Source organism: Gallinula chloropus, assembly GCF_964237585.1.
Source record: "Gallinula chloropus genome assembly, chromosome: 3".
Lineage (NCBI taxonomy): Eukaryota > Metazoa > Chordata > Aves > Gruiformes > Rallidae > Gallinula > Gallinula chloropus.
In genome coordinates this window covers 63513906-63527810 of record NC_140087.1, presented here as the reverse complement: position 1 = coordinate 63527810, position 13905 = coordinate 63513906, and the positions used below count along the sequence as shown (strand labels likewise).

The following is a 13905-nucleotide window of genomic DNA, read 5'->3' as shown; positions in this document are numbered from 1 at the left end:
TTGAAATGCATATTTTCTATATTAAGAAAAAAACGCTTTTAAAGATGTGTATGTCATACATTAAGTGAAAGTGAACTTTTAGGGTTCCCAGGGTTTTCTATTTTCAAACATAATTGTCCATCCTATTGTTCTGTTATTGTGGCATCTTTAAAACTTCATTTTTTGAACTCTAGCTCTTCTGTGAGCTGAAGCCGAGCAAAAGATGGTAGGTACACCTTGTCAAAATGAGCCTAAAGCTTTATGGGTTCTGAAGTCAGCAAGCTTTCAGAACAATTGTGAAGGAGATTGTTTTCTCTCTAGTCTTTGTTCCCTTTTTAGGCATCTAGTGAAAATCTAAGTACTTCATTAAAATGCATGGCTGGGTGCAGCTTTGGGGACATCAGTGGGGGTTTTGTTTGGTTTTGCTAGGTCTTTTTTAGCCTACCACACTTTTTGTTAGGTGCAGCATTGCCTGCAGATTTATGTTTCTGCCATATGAAGAAATGGGTTCTTAACTTGGAAGGAAAGAGCTCCACTGTATTACGGGTAGGATTTTCAGCTCCAAAGTCTTTTACTCAGTAAGGATTCCTGAAGAACTGGGAAAATTTACACTTTTAGGAACTGCTTTTCCAGAACAGTTAAACTGAGGGGTGGTGGGGAAGTAACACTGACCCCATCTCCAGTTTCTTTACTGAGGTCCCGTATTTGTAGTATTTTCTTCAGTTTCATCAGTAGTAGTTTTGAAACAGAGATTTAGATCTCTCACAGTATTGTGCCTGTTTTAAAAAAGAGAAATATCTTTTCAAAGAAACCAAAAGCATAATAGCCTTTTGTGAGGATACAAAAAAGGTACCTGCTTCGGTGTAGGCCAGAGTTGTAAAGCACATTGGGAATTAAATTAGTCATACAGCGAAGATGTAGTATCTGTTTTTTGGCATGAAAGCATTCATTGGTCGACACTGATGTCAGATGGAAGGAGAACAGCGGCTTCATTTTTTTTAATTTAAAAGTATGTTATTTATTTGACCTATAGTAATGTCCAGGTTTAACATACAGAGATAAACCTAGAGCTAAAACAGAATTCCTTGGTCCTCCCACGCATTTTTCCCTTACCTAGGTCTTGTAAATTTAAAGCATTAAGTCTAGTGGTGTGAGGAATAAGACATGCTCCCGTTGCTTAAAGATGATCTGGAAGCATATCTGGTTTCAAGCATTGTTTCCCTGCTATTTTTTGTCCATGTTTACCATTTGACTTCTAAACATAAACCTTGGAGATTGTGTTCTCCTTAAATATTTCTGAGTGTCAGAAATTACACAAATATTTAGGTTTAACAAAATACAGTGTTACTTTATTGTGTTTGCTTATGTTGCATATCGCTAGAAATGTTTTTGCACATGGCAAACTAAAGTCTTACCTAAAGATTAAGTGCATTCAAAGAATTCAAGGGGCATGGACAAGTCCCATGATAGGAAAGGGCAATCATTCATCAGGGTGTAATAGTTGCATTTTTATGGTCAATCATACAGAATTATAGGAAAGAATTTCAGAAACTTTAAGTTCATGTACACATGAAAAGTGCACTTTTGTTAATTGTAGCCATAAAATCTGACTTAAGTAGTTTGATATGAACAATTTTGGAGCTGATTGGCTTTCATTTTGCATGAATGAAAAACATAGTTCTTTCCCTAATTTTTATGATGAAAATGTAGGACTTCAGTTAGAGCAAAAGCTTCCAAAGGTGATCTCACTGGTCTGCAAGTAAAAGCAGGAAATAGAGGAATTCCTATAGTGGACAGAAGTCAAAGATATTTCTGAAAATGTTTTATTTTTCTTCTCTGCCATCTACACAGTTTAATGCTATCAGAGGTATGATATTCATGACAGCACTTTCTGTCAGTATGTACAATTTCTTGAATGCTGCCATCAAATGCAATTTCTCAGAGATGCAGCCGAAGTTACGGGTGTGCCAGTTAATATTTTCTTTTCCATGATTTGAGCCGTTTATTTGGTACAACTCTTGTTAAACTCAGACTCCAGTTAACTTTGTTGAATGTAGTATTTACCTTGTTAATTTACCCAGTTAATCTCTAAACAGATGAGCTCTCTTGACCAGCAGTTTTCATTTTTCTGGGAGAAATTTGAGCATCTTGCCAACAGTTGGGAGCTTATCGTGCTTTATAGAGTTAAGTCTGCCTGCAAACCAAACCAGGCCTTATAATGTTCTGAGTGCCCTCAAGTCAGCCTCCATTCCTACCCTGTCTAAACTCTTTAGGTATTTGGGAGAAAATAGAGTAGCTCATAAGCATTGTATTGCTTCAGTAGCTAAATAAAAGATGCTGATCCTGAAACTTGCATTTAGTAAGCAAATGTCACAGATATTTATGCAGCAAATGAAATGCCAGCTTAACTCACTTTATATGCTGTCCCCAAACCACAACCAACTTGAATGGCAAGTAGTGTGTTCAGCAAGGCTTTGTGTTGGTGGTGTTAACTATCTTGGGTATGGGAGAGGAGATGAATTAGGTTAGATTAACTTGATGTCTTTGAGCCGTGAACAAAGCAGAGCTAATCATTTTTAAAGGTATAGTCCCTGTTATCTTTCAACAGCCTTTTAGTTTTTAATCTTACTGTAGATATCTGTGAAGGTGTGCTTTTCCAAATACTCTGGGTTTTTTTATGGTAATCTTTACTCACAGTACCTTCTGCTTTCATTCTGGCTTGTTTTTTTTTCTCTCTTAGTTTGCAAACTGAAAGGAAAAATAGTTATTCCAGCATCCTGTAGGAGCATGCTTACTTTTGCTACTGGTAGTGAAAATATTTCATTTGACTGAAAGTGAAGTTTGCATCTTGGTGACCACCAGATTGCACCACAAACAGAAAACTTCTGGACATGTAGAAATTTTAGCACTCGCATTGTCATTCATAAATATCTGGACACAATGTATTTCTGTATCGCTACTCTACTCCTTCCATTTCCTTGTCTTGGATATTGTCTTGGTGACTAGTGTGATGCTCTTAAACAAGTTGTAAGCTTTTAGGGCAGTTTGTCTTTATTAGTGACTAAGTTAGCTCTAGGCTTTTTCCAGAGTAGTATAACCATCTAAATGCAAAATGTTGATATTTGACTAAAGATCTTCTTTGTAACAGAGACCCTCTCTTTGGCTTCTCCTGAATTATTTTTCTCCCTTAGTAACAAGGAAAACAGCTGTCTCACTACCCAAGGGCAACTTAGAGCTCCCTTGGCATTTTGCGAGGAGTTGCGGATAGCCACCAGCCATAATTCGGGTCTAAGGTATCCGCTCAGAGGTGGGTGGAAAGTCAGTCTTCTCCAGGACCCGGCAAAATGTGCTTCACAGATTCGTTACTGGAAAATAATGTTGCTCTCTTTGCTCTGCAATACATTAAACACTTTCAACAAAGTAAAACATTCTTTACTTGACAATCTGTGTAGTCATGACCCAACAAACTAGTTATTCCTATTTTTTCTACAGTGATGCTTCATAGTAGAGGATAGGCCTTTGGTAGCTGGAAGTTGCTTGTATGTGGCTTTATCAGGAACTTCAGAACCCCCAAGGCAGCTAATACGTTGCATAGAGACCAAAGCCAATTCTCATGAGTCTGGATGGAAAAAAAAAGTACAATTGATGCCACCAGAGACATTCGGGCAAAGTGAATCATGTTTCTCCACGTTAATCCCAGGAATAGAAGAGCCTGTGGGGAGTGCTCTGATTTCTTTCTTGTGACAGAGGCAGCCAGTGAGTCAGACACCTTTCTCTGCCCTCAGACACACACACACACATGCACGCTTCTCTAGCCAATGCTTAAACTCTTTCTGTGCATAGGCTTAAATTTTAAAAGTGCCCCAGTTTTCCCACACGCTAAGCATAGCTTTCTGACAGAAACACTGTTGTTTTAACAAAACCACAAGTTTAGCAGAACTACCAAGTAAATATATGTTGTGTACCATGAAAAACGTAGGATAACACATAACAGTGATACGTCATCTTGCTGGAGGAGTGGATTTCAGATACAAACAGTTTTCTGTTCCTAGAACACAGGCTTCACCTTCCTTTATGAATTAGTGTTTTGAGATAGTTATCATTTTAATGCATTGCAAGTTTAAATTACTGTAAGGAACTATAGGCTCTCTCTTAAAAGCATTCTGTGATGTTTTCCATTATGTAGGGCTTGATAGCATATAAAGAGACCTTGAAGCACTCCTACTGATAAGGATGGATTTGAGACTAAGATAAAACATTTTAGTCTTCAAATCAAAGTTAATGGTGACTTTACACGATCCATTCATGAGCTTTTGGTAGAATACATCTTTGGTATCTGCATTATGTTATTTTGAAATGTACTGCTACCTTATCCAAGTGTTGATATCCCAGTGTAGGGCTGCTGTTAAGCCTAGCAAGCTTTGACAGCTTCTTTTAAAATGTATGAGTAGAGTTCCCACTTTTGATTGTTATTTTTTTTCCTTTTAGAACGTACTTGTTTCCATTTCTTCTGTAATAGAAGTCATGAATTATTTACATTTGTTATTTGAAGACAAGATGATGGAAAAGCTTGAGTATGTTTTGCTAAGAAAAATTATTTTTATTGTAATATGTTTTAAAACTCATATTATTTCTATGTAATTTTGCTTAGGGAGAAAAATAAGAGATATCTTAAGCTCAAATTTAGCTTGACCTTAAAAGTGCCCAATGAAAAGTTGATTCCTGAGCTTCGTGCTTGCTTCTCCTGTTCACCTCTACTGGCATTTACAATTTGAAACAATGGTTATAGATATACCTTAGAAGAGAAGGTGGCAAATACAAGAGGATTTTTTAAATCTACCAGTCATGTAAGATTGCAAGGGTAAAACATTAGTGTAAAGGCAAGCTTAAACTTGTGTTACTCATGTACAATACTGTGAAACTGGCCAAGTTTGTACCTGAATCTCCCCTAAAGCCTTTTTCTGCTGTTTTACCACTGGTGTGAAGCCTTCTGGTGGGAATTTCACCTGAAACGAAGACAAATTGTTTTGTAGGCACTTACGTAAATGTTACCTAAATGGCAGAAGGTCCTGCTTTTATTTTAGCAGTTCGTATGTGTACATTTCATAAGGTGTGTTATTGATCAAACTATACATTTTGAAAGGCATTTTATTATAAATCTTACCAAAGGGTAAGCTTTTATAGCAAAATTTTCTGCTACCCAAATCATTTCCCGCATGTGAGAAATTCTTACTCACTCTGCTATCAGCATTCTCCTGGGCCCAGTCTTCTTATCATCTCATTCTCCTGAAAATAGTTTAGGCACTGTCTGCGTTTTGTCGAGGCTGTAATGTAGCTCATTGGGGTTTGCTTAAAAACAAAAGGTAATAAGGTGGAGCTTGGTTGATTCAAGGCTTTAATTAAGACCATGTGGAACAGTAGATGCTAGGAGAGGAAACCATTCAGCAGCTAAGAGGGACAGGAGAGTTATCCTGGCAAACCAGTTCTGCCCATCTCTGCCTTGGTGCTAATCCTAAGTCACTAGAAGTGTAGTAGTATGGAAAGAATGGGATCTCGCTGTACTTCTGTCTGTTTCGAGCCTTTTTCCAGTGAGATAAGACTATGGGCTTCAGCGCAATGACGGCAGCGGGGAATTCTGTTTAATTGCAATGGCTGGCCATTTGTTTTTCATCGAGTTATAATTTATTAAGTTTAAATGCCTTTCTTTTTTGAAAATAAAAAGTCATTACTTGCAGTCTACAATCGAGTCATAGTATTTTTCTTGTTTTCAGATAATACTCAAAAATCTAACGCTAACACGTCTAAATGTGGTCATGGCTATATAGATTAATGGAACTAATGAAACTAATGTCAGCATGTTTCAAATGCATTTTAATGTGTAAGTAAAAAGAAGAGACTTTAAAACAAATTATTTGGCTCGAAGCTCCATTTATATGATGTATGCTTCAAGCTAATAATCAGGGCTTACTGTGGGTCAGCATGTCATATCCCAGTGGTGTCTGGTGAGATGGAGGGTTATCTTCTATGTCAGCTAGATAAACCTGTGAACAGTTTTGTGCAGTGGAGGTAGTGGGACTGAATTCTGAAATGAGGTGGAACTCTTGAGATGGGGCAGAACTCAGGATGAGAGCTAGCAACGTCCGAGTGCAGTGTCGTCTGTGAGCACCACGTGGCTGCTTATGAAGACAGTCACCTTTCAGTATCAGTAGCCACGTATGTAGGTTTGACAATAATCCTTCTGGATTGGGTGCATTTAAAATATGAGAGGGTGGCAAATCAGTTACATACTCCGATACAAAAGAAAAGTGAAGTAAATTAGTTCCTTGCTGCTGGAGCTATCTTTTTATCTTTTTGATCTAATAATTCCTTTACTTGAATGCAGATATTGATAATCTAATAGAATTTTTTGGCCGTGTTTTGGACAGCTTTTACTCTCCTTTCTTCCAAACTGTTCTGTTCACAGTTACGGTGGGGTTTTTTCAAATATGATTCATTCTACTTTTTTCCTAACAAAAATTATTTTTTGTGTACTTTGAGGAAATTGTAAATCATCTTTGTGTCAATAGCAGCACTGGCATACTTTAGCTTTTTCTTTTGTTGTTATTCTGTGTTTTACTACTTTTAGTTTTATAAATGAGAAAAAGGCAAAATTTGTAGCATATTTATGAATAGCTACATAGTCTGTTTTCATAACTTCTCAGGTGACCCAACAGGCTTTCTAATTGTGCACCCAAATCAAACCATTGATATCCTAATTGAAGTAATTCAGTCTTCATCAAGAATATATAAACAGAGTATAAACTGTTTGAGTTTCAGTTTGTTTACACCACTAGCCGTAGCACAGTGTATCTTACTGAATTCCTTTATCAGCTTTTGGAAAGTAGGCTTCTGCATGTGTATTTACAGTATATATTTTAAAACATCTTGGGAGCGCAGGTATTCCCCCCTGTCTATTCTGCCACTCACCTTGTGTTTGCCTATTATTTTAATCTGTGACTTATTTAGCACCAATGAGCATACTCTTTCTGTTAGCATTTCTTCACACGCTTGATAACTACCGTCGTAGCTCCCAGGGAAAGGGAAAGCTTAGTGACTCCTGTAGCCTTTGGTCAGCCAGTAGAGGCCACTCATAGCTTGCAACTGAAAAGGGGGGGTTTGTTGTGTGCTTGGGTTTTTTAATCCACTCGGAGTAGGCTTATACTGTCATGAACTCTCATAGTATGACTTATAGCTGGAAAGAGTCCCAAGTAATTCAGCTTGTACATGTAAATATGTTTAATATTGACATTCTTCTAGTTCCCAAAGTAAGTCATGTGGCAGTAGGAATAAAAGTCACATTCAATAGTATACTTCAAGCAGTCTTAAAAACAAATGCTTTGATGACATCCTTTGTTGTTGGTACAATCTTTACTATCATTATATTAGATCACTTTAGTGAAGTAAGGGAAAATTATTAAAGATTATTTGGGGGGCAGGGAGGGGGAGAAGGAAGGTCTTGTATATTTTTCTTGTTTTTCCTAAATGAGTAACTGAACTGCAGAAAGCAATATAGGAAAGGTCAAAACAGCAAACCGGCAGCAGAGCAAGGAATTGAATCTGCGTCTCCCAGGTCAAGCCTAGTATCCTAATCACTGCTCAGCTCCTTCCTTCCATATATATCACCCCTATATATATCACCCTGTGGGTGACTTCACTTATTGATGATAATTTTACAAGTAAAAACATTATTTTGGTATTGTAGATCATTCTTCGCTAAGAAAGATACAGTCCCAACACTACTGGGATGGCTATTTTAGACAGCTAAAGTATCATAATAAAGGCTTTTTGATATGCAGTGTATTACCACAGCATTTAATCAGTATCCTTTTGTGTTGAGGGAAATTTGATTTCATTTAAATAAATGTTGTTAAATATTAGCTATTTACATAATAATTGCATAGTAAAGAAGTATCAAAATCTTGGTCATTATTTTGTTGCCATATCTAATGCTATTCGGGCATCTGCCCTAAGTATTCTTCCCTTTTCTAATGTAAAAAATGGAAATAGTGCTGCTGTGTGGTATGTTTATGCACTACCAAGAATGTTACATTTTCCTTTTAACGAGGAGTTGATTTAATTAAATAAAAAAAGGGTTGTATTTTCTTCTTGATATTCGTATAAATGAGTCCGTTTTTTGCAGTGCTCTAAGCTACTGATGGAGCAGTAGGGCCACATACTACTGTTTCATCTTCAATACTGGAACTCTCAAACAAAACTCCTACTGATTTCCTTGCAGATGTGACTCTTGCACTTTTCACTTTACCTGGTGCTTTCTCTGTAGATCAAGAAATTTTTTTACATAATACACCTGTACTTATTTAATAAAATACAAAAGTATTACGCCCATGCCAGGATCTCAAAAATTTTTTTTGTAGTTTTAAATATATGATTACATAATTTCAACTTCTAGTTTTGTCTTAGCAGCACCAGAGAAAAACTGTGTAGTAGCAAAGACTTACAAAGAAATTCCCTGGTATGCTCTTACACACGAGATTTAAATTTTCCATCTTTCTCTGAAGGAGCTACGTTCAGTAGTGGACTTTTCTTCTTTTAATCTCAGATACTGTAGTTCTCTATCTGTTAATCGTTCAGTTGAAAAAAAAGTATATGAAGAGATAGAAGTGTTTTTCAGTTGTGTGAAAAGAAATGTAGAGAGAACTCATAACAGCATGTGAAATCACTAGAGAGATTGGGGACAGGGACATATTCTTTAACTCCCAAGAAACTTACTGATCCTCATTTTATCTAGGGTGTGTTGCTCTTTTTTTTTTTTTAAGAGAAAACAGTGAAACAGGTACAAGGAAATACATGTTTGCTTTCTGAATATAGTCTGTGTCTTTTGACTTATTTTTCTTGAGGTTTTTCTCCTGCCTTATCACTTACGTTTTGCAAGCAAAATGACAATGATCCATTGATTTTTTGCAACGCTGTGTTCATAAGAGGTCAGTTTTAAAGAATTATAGCTAGAGTAATAAGAACCTGGCATAGAACTATTCTGCCAGTGAGCCATGTCTTCATGAAGACTTCATAGAGTTTGACTGAGCATCACTTAAAGGTAAACTGTACATTAAAGAGATGCTTCTCTGGAATGGTCAGTTTGGGCCCTTGAGCAAGAGTGTGCTTGTAGAAGGAATGAAAATGTAATGGTAATGTCAAGCTAGGGTTATGGCAATGATTCAGTAACGTATACTGTGAAAGCTGAATTTATTTTCTAATTTTTATATTGCTCCAAGTCAAGGAACTTGTGTCTGTATTTTAAGATGACTTTTAAATATAGACCTTGGTTTATTGTAGGTGCTTTCCAATGCTTCTCATAAAGAAGGGGTATAAAATGGGGGTTAATAAATTGATTTTGAAAATTATAAGAAATTGCTCTTAACCACTTCAATAAAATAAAGATAATATATTTTCTCTGTTTCTTCCCTTGTTATAGTTTGGCTTCATTTCCTATAAATTGGCAATTACAGATCTGTGAATTATGGAAGTGCCATTGTGATGTTGTAATTTCCACTGCAAAATCCTGTTGTCTAGGATATTATTTTAATTGCATTAAATTTTGGATATAAACTTGTTTTGCAGAAATGCCTCCATGACAAAATTGGATTTGCTACTGAACTTTTCAAATTTTATTCATCAATATAACATTTTTAAGGAAAGGTAATATAAATATGGGAATCCAGGAAAAGGTATCACTTCTTCTTCTGGGATTTAAAAGATTTTGTTAATTTAAATAACCTTTACATGTGTCAATCTTTAGTGATCATATCAGTTAATTTACAGAGATGGAAAAGGGACATGTTCTTTCATTTAGGTAAGTGTTTAGTTTGTCTCTGTTACTAGTGTTCAGCAAAATTTTGATTTCTTTATTGATTTAATGGAACTTTTTCTTCAAAAACTGAACAACATTAGAGTTTACATTCTCAAAGTAGGGATTTTTCTCTGAAATTCAGTAGTTTCAGTATTTAACTGGACCTGTCAGTTCCAGATAGAATGGCATGATTTTTATTCATAGCTTTCAAAATATGTTGCAGTACATGGTGGGAAAATAAACATCTTCCTCGTTCAGAACAAAGAAAAATTAACTAAGAAAGGATGATTACACTATGAAATCTCCATATTTTGTTGTAATTCTGTTCTTACATGAGTCTTGAAATATATGTAAACAGTTGTGTTGTCTATTCTGTGTCTTTGCTTCTATATTATTAACATTTTAAAATAGCAGTTGCTGTGCTTAACGTTATTTCTGTGGAGTAAAAATGTTTATTGTCCTCCTTCTTCCATTTATTCTCACTATTCGTTCCATATATCTCTTCTGAAATTTGTCATTTGTAGTATCTTAGGCAGCAGGATACAATGTCTTGTATCTTGAGGCAAAACTCCCTAGTGTCTTGAGGTTTTTTTTCCATTTAACTGTGTCCGTCAGCACAAGCCATAATTTCTAAGGAAAAGCATTCATTGCAAAATGGAAGGAGTACTTTGGCTCTGAGTTGGATGGAGTACCTGTGTTTCAGGAACTCTGTAAACAGTAGACAGACAACACCTTGTCATACTATTCCAGTAATGGTAAAAGGACTTGGAGCCAGAAGAAATTAAGAGTTCCAAAGATGAACCAAACTTTATTCATATTGCAATAGTTATAGCAACCATAGATGACAGTACTTCATTCGCAATATGTTGCTGGAGAGACTTGGCATAGAGGAGCAAGGAGGTTCAAAGATTTCCCTAGTTTCCCTTTACATTCTTGTTTAATTTTGCTGATTTACGTAACTAAGGCATGGTACAGACTGCAACACTGTTGAGCAGTGTGAAGACAGTGTGGCCTTTTTGAAGGTCAATATTGTTCCTCATCCTCTAGGACATCATCCCTAGTTGTTTGTTACATCTAGTAAGTTTTTAAAAAGCTGCCATTCTTAATTAGTGGAAATAGTTACTTTCACGTTTTATATTATAGTATTTAAGTTTCAGTGTGGGTGTAATTATGTTCAGTTATGAGAGAGCCTGTGTTTCTAAAAGCCATACTATTAAATATTTTGCAAAAAAGCTTTAGAGGTTGTCGAACATTTCCTAGACGTTTTTATGTCTCGTAAGAATGAACTTTTGAAGTCAGAATTAGGTTCATGTTGTGTATGAACATTAAAGTGTGCCATGGCAATGTTTCCAAACATTTATCCATCAAAATATTTGGAAAAAAAATTACTATTTTTAATAATACTCAGAAAACAATCTGCTGACATTTTTTTATGCAGCAAAAATAGTCTACAGTGCTTAACTTGCCTGTGGCTTAGGTGTTTGTCCCAAAAAAAAGGTGACACCTCCCTCTCCTTTGGAGAGAACAGTAGTATGAAGACATCAAACATAAGCAGGGAGAATTTGAAGATAATGAAGACAAGCCCACTGCAGTTCCCGTTTTTCTTCTCACATGACTCAATCCTGGTCACCTTGACCCCTGTGGCTGAGAACCGTGAAGGACTATAGCTGTCAGTGCTAACCGTAGAGCACCAGTTCTATGATACTGCTACTCATTCCTGTGTGTAAAATAGTGGGTAAGAATTGACCATTGCAAAGAAGAGTCATGCTAATAAATCAACTTTAAACTAAGTTTAAATCAGGCCAGATCCGTCAGTCTTCACAGGAGTTCTGATTCCCTGATTCACACGTGCACTCAAGCACACACATTCCTGTGCGTTCAGTTGCCAAAAAAAAAAAAATTCTTAGTGTGCTAACTTTGTGCTGTTTGTTCTTAGTTACCTAACGGAAAGCTAATGCTTACTTTAGACCTTGATTTCTTCTTGTGCGCTGGGATTTCATCATCTAAAAGATCTCTAGATGATGATGATGGGTTCTGGGGGTTTTGTTTGGTTTTTCTGTTGTTTTTTTTTTAAATAAAGAATCTGAACAGTTGAGTGGGTATTTGCTTTGTTTTTTATGTCCTGAGATCTGCTGTCACTTTCTGAAGCAATTGGCTTATCTCTTCTGTGCAGAATCAGCAGTTCTTTGGAGTAGATTTCTTTCTAATACTGGGTTAGCAGATGGAGATGGGCAGTAGACTTGCATTTTCTTTTTATACCCTAGATAACTATTTTGCAAATATGATTTCATTTGCATTAACATAATGTGAATTGGACAATAATCTACATTCAGGTTTATGTAAAGATCTATATGTATCCAAGTTTGGTTTTATAAATATTCTGCATGTGCTTGGTAACTGAAGCTATCTGGGGTGCGCAAGGGAAGCCTGAGGAGTGTATTTTGTGATCAGTTGTAACTGTATCCCAAGAAAGCTCATATTCTTGTATAAATTAGTGGAAAAAAATACTTCTGTGGTTTATGTATTATTTTAAAACTGTCAATTTATCAAGATATTTTTCTTTAAATTTCCATGCTTATTAAATTTCGGGTTATGTATTTTGAGTAAGCTGGAAACTTAAACTTGTTTCCATAAGTATGGCTGCAGGTAAACAACCAATTTTAGTCCAGAAAATAGCTTTTGCTTCTGTCAACATGTTGTTTATTTTCTCCCTAAGATAAAAAGTTCAGTTTTCTGATATTTGTACCAAGATAAAGTCTGTAAACAAGATTAATATAGTGTGGAAAAGGTTGTCAGCAGCCCTGGCAAAGGAAATAAGTTGCCTGTACACAGAACATACTGTAAACTGAATAAAAGTGTCAGGTCCACCATGAGATAATGTGATCATGAACCTCTAACAAAGCATGACATAGGCACAGTCGGCTTTTCTTATAGCCACAGTGTAGAAAATGGATTACTATATTCCAAGGATACCCACTGGAATAGCATGAAAACCTCATTTTGAGATTAATGCAGGATGTGACTCTCAAGAGCTGAGCTACATGTTTACCTATAGTGTTAAAGTAACATTTTTTTAACTTTAATAATCTTAAAATTTGGAAATTACATATTAAAATATTTATATTTCTAGGTGTCTCTTTGTGAATTAGCATTGCTCACTCTTACTATTAAGTGAACTACGAGACTGCAAGTGTAAAATTTCTTCACTATTTTATTATTACCATGTGGTTATGTAAGGCCTCAATCAGTCAAGTAAAACAGTAAATTCAAATGCGGGTAAGGCAGCAGGTGCTACTCTGCCCTTTAGTTCCTATGCTGGGGATTTGTGTTTGCATAGATTTTTCTGTGGTAAGATATTAACCAATTCTTTACCATCACCACCAGACAGAAAAGTGATAAAATTTTAGGGTTTCTTGATTCGTCCTTGACTGACATCATTCTTCATGTCAAAGAAATAGATTTTGGTCAAAGACTTTAAGCACATGGAGCTTTCAAATTATTCAGTGAGTGTTCTCTGAAAGTTTTTCAGACTTGGAAGTCCAAGTGCCCTGGCTATTCTCCATCATGACACCAGATGAATGGGGATGTTTTTCTTTAAAATTTGAGTGTGTTGTTCCTTTAATACAAAGTAGGCTGCTTTTATCTGTGAATCTTTTGCTTATGTGTTTTTTCACAAGCCTGAGCCATAAAATGTATTATCATTGAGGTTTTGTGGTCTAATGTCATCTGACTTCATTCCTACCTCTAGTCATCTACTGACTATGAAATTATCTCCAAGGAACTAAAAATTTGGGTTGTTTTTTTTTTTTTCCTAGCAGGAATACTTTGCCTTCTGCTCTGGTTCTTCAAGCATGGGTTTCATCAGGGGGTCTCTTACTCTTCTGCTTTTACCTATCTACACATACAATTTATGCAGATTATAAAAATGAAAATAAAACTGATGCATTCTTGAGCAATACCAGAACATCATCGTCTGGACAAGTCTGCATGTGCTGCTTAAGATCATTTTAAATTGAGCATAATATGTATTATTGGTTTCAGTTTATATAAAGGACTTACAGTACAGTGTGGTAAAAATT

At 35.9% G+C, this 13905-nt stretch overlaps 1 protein-coding gene across 1 annotated transcript in view; it reads left to right on the top strand.

Moving 5' to 3' along the window:
• The window catches only part of GPATCH2 (G-patch domain containing 2), a gene marked incomplete at its 5' end in the record, with an annotated part of 114117 nt that overhangs the window by 63619 nt on the left and 36593 nt on the right, over nt 1–13905 (top strand). The gene's annotated exons all lie outside the window — the stretch shown is intronic.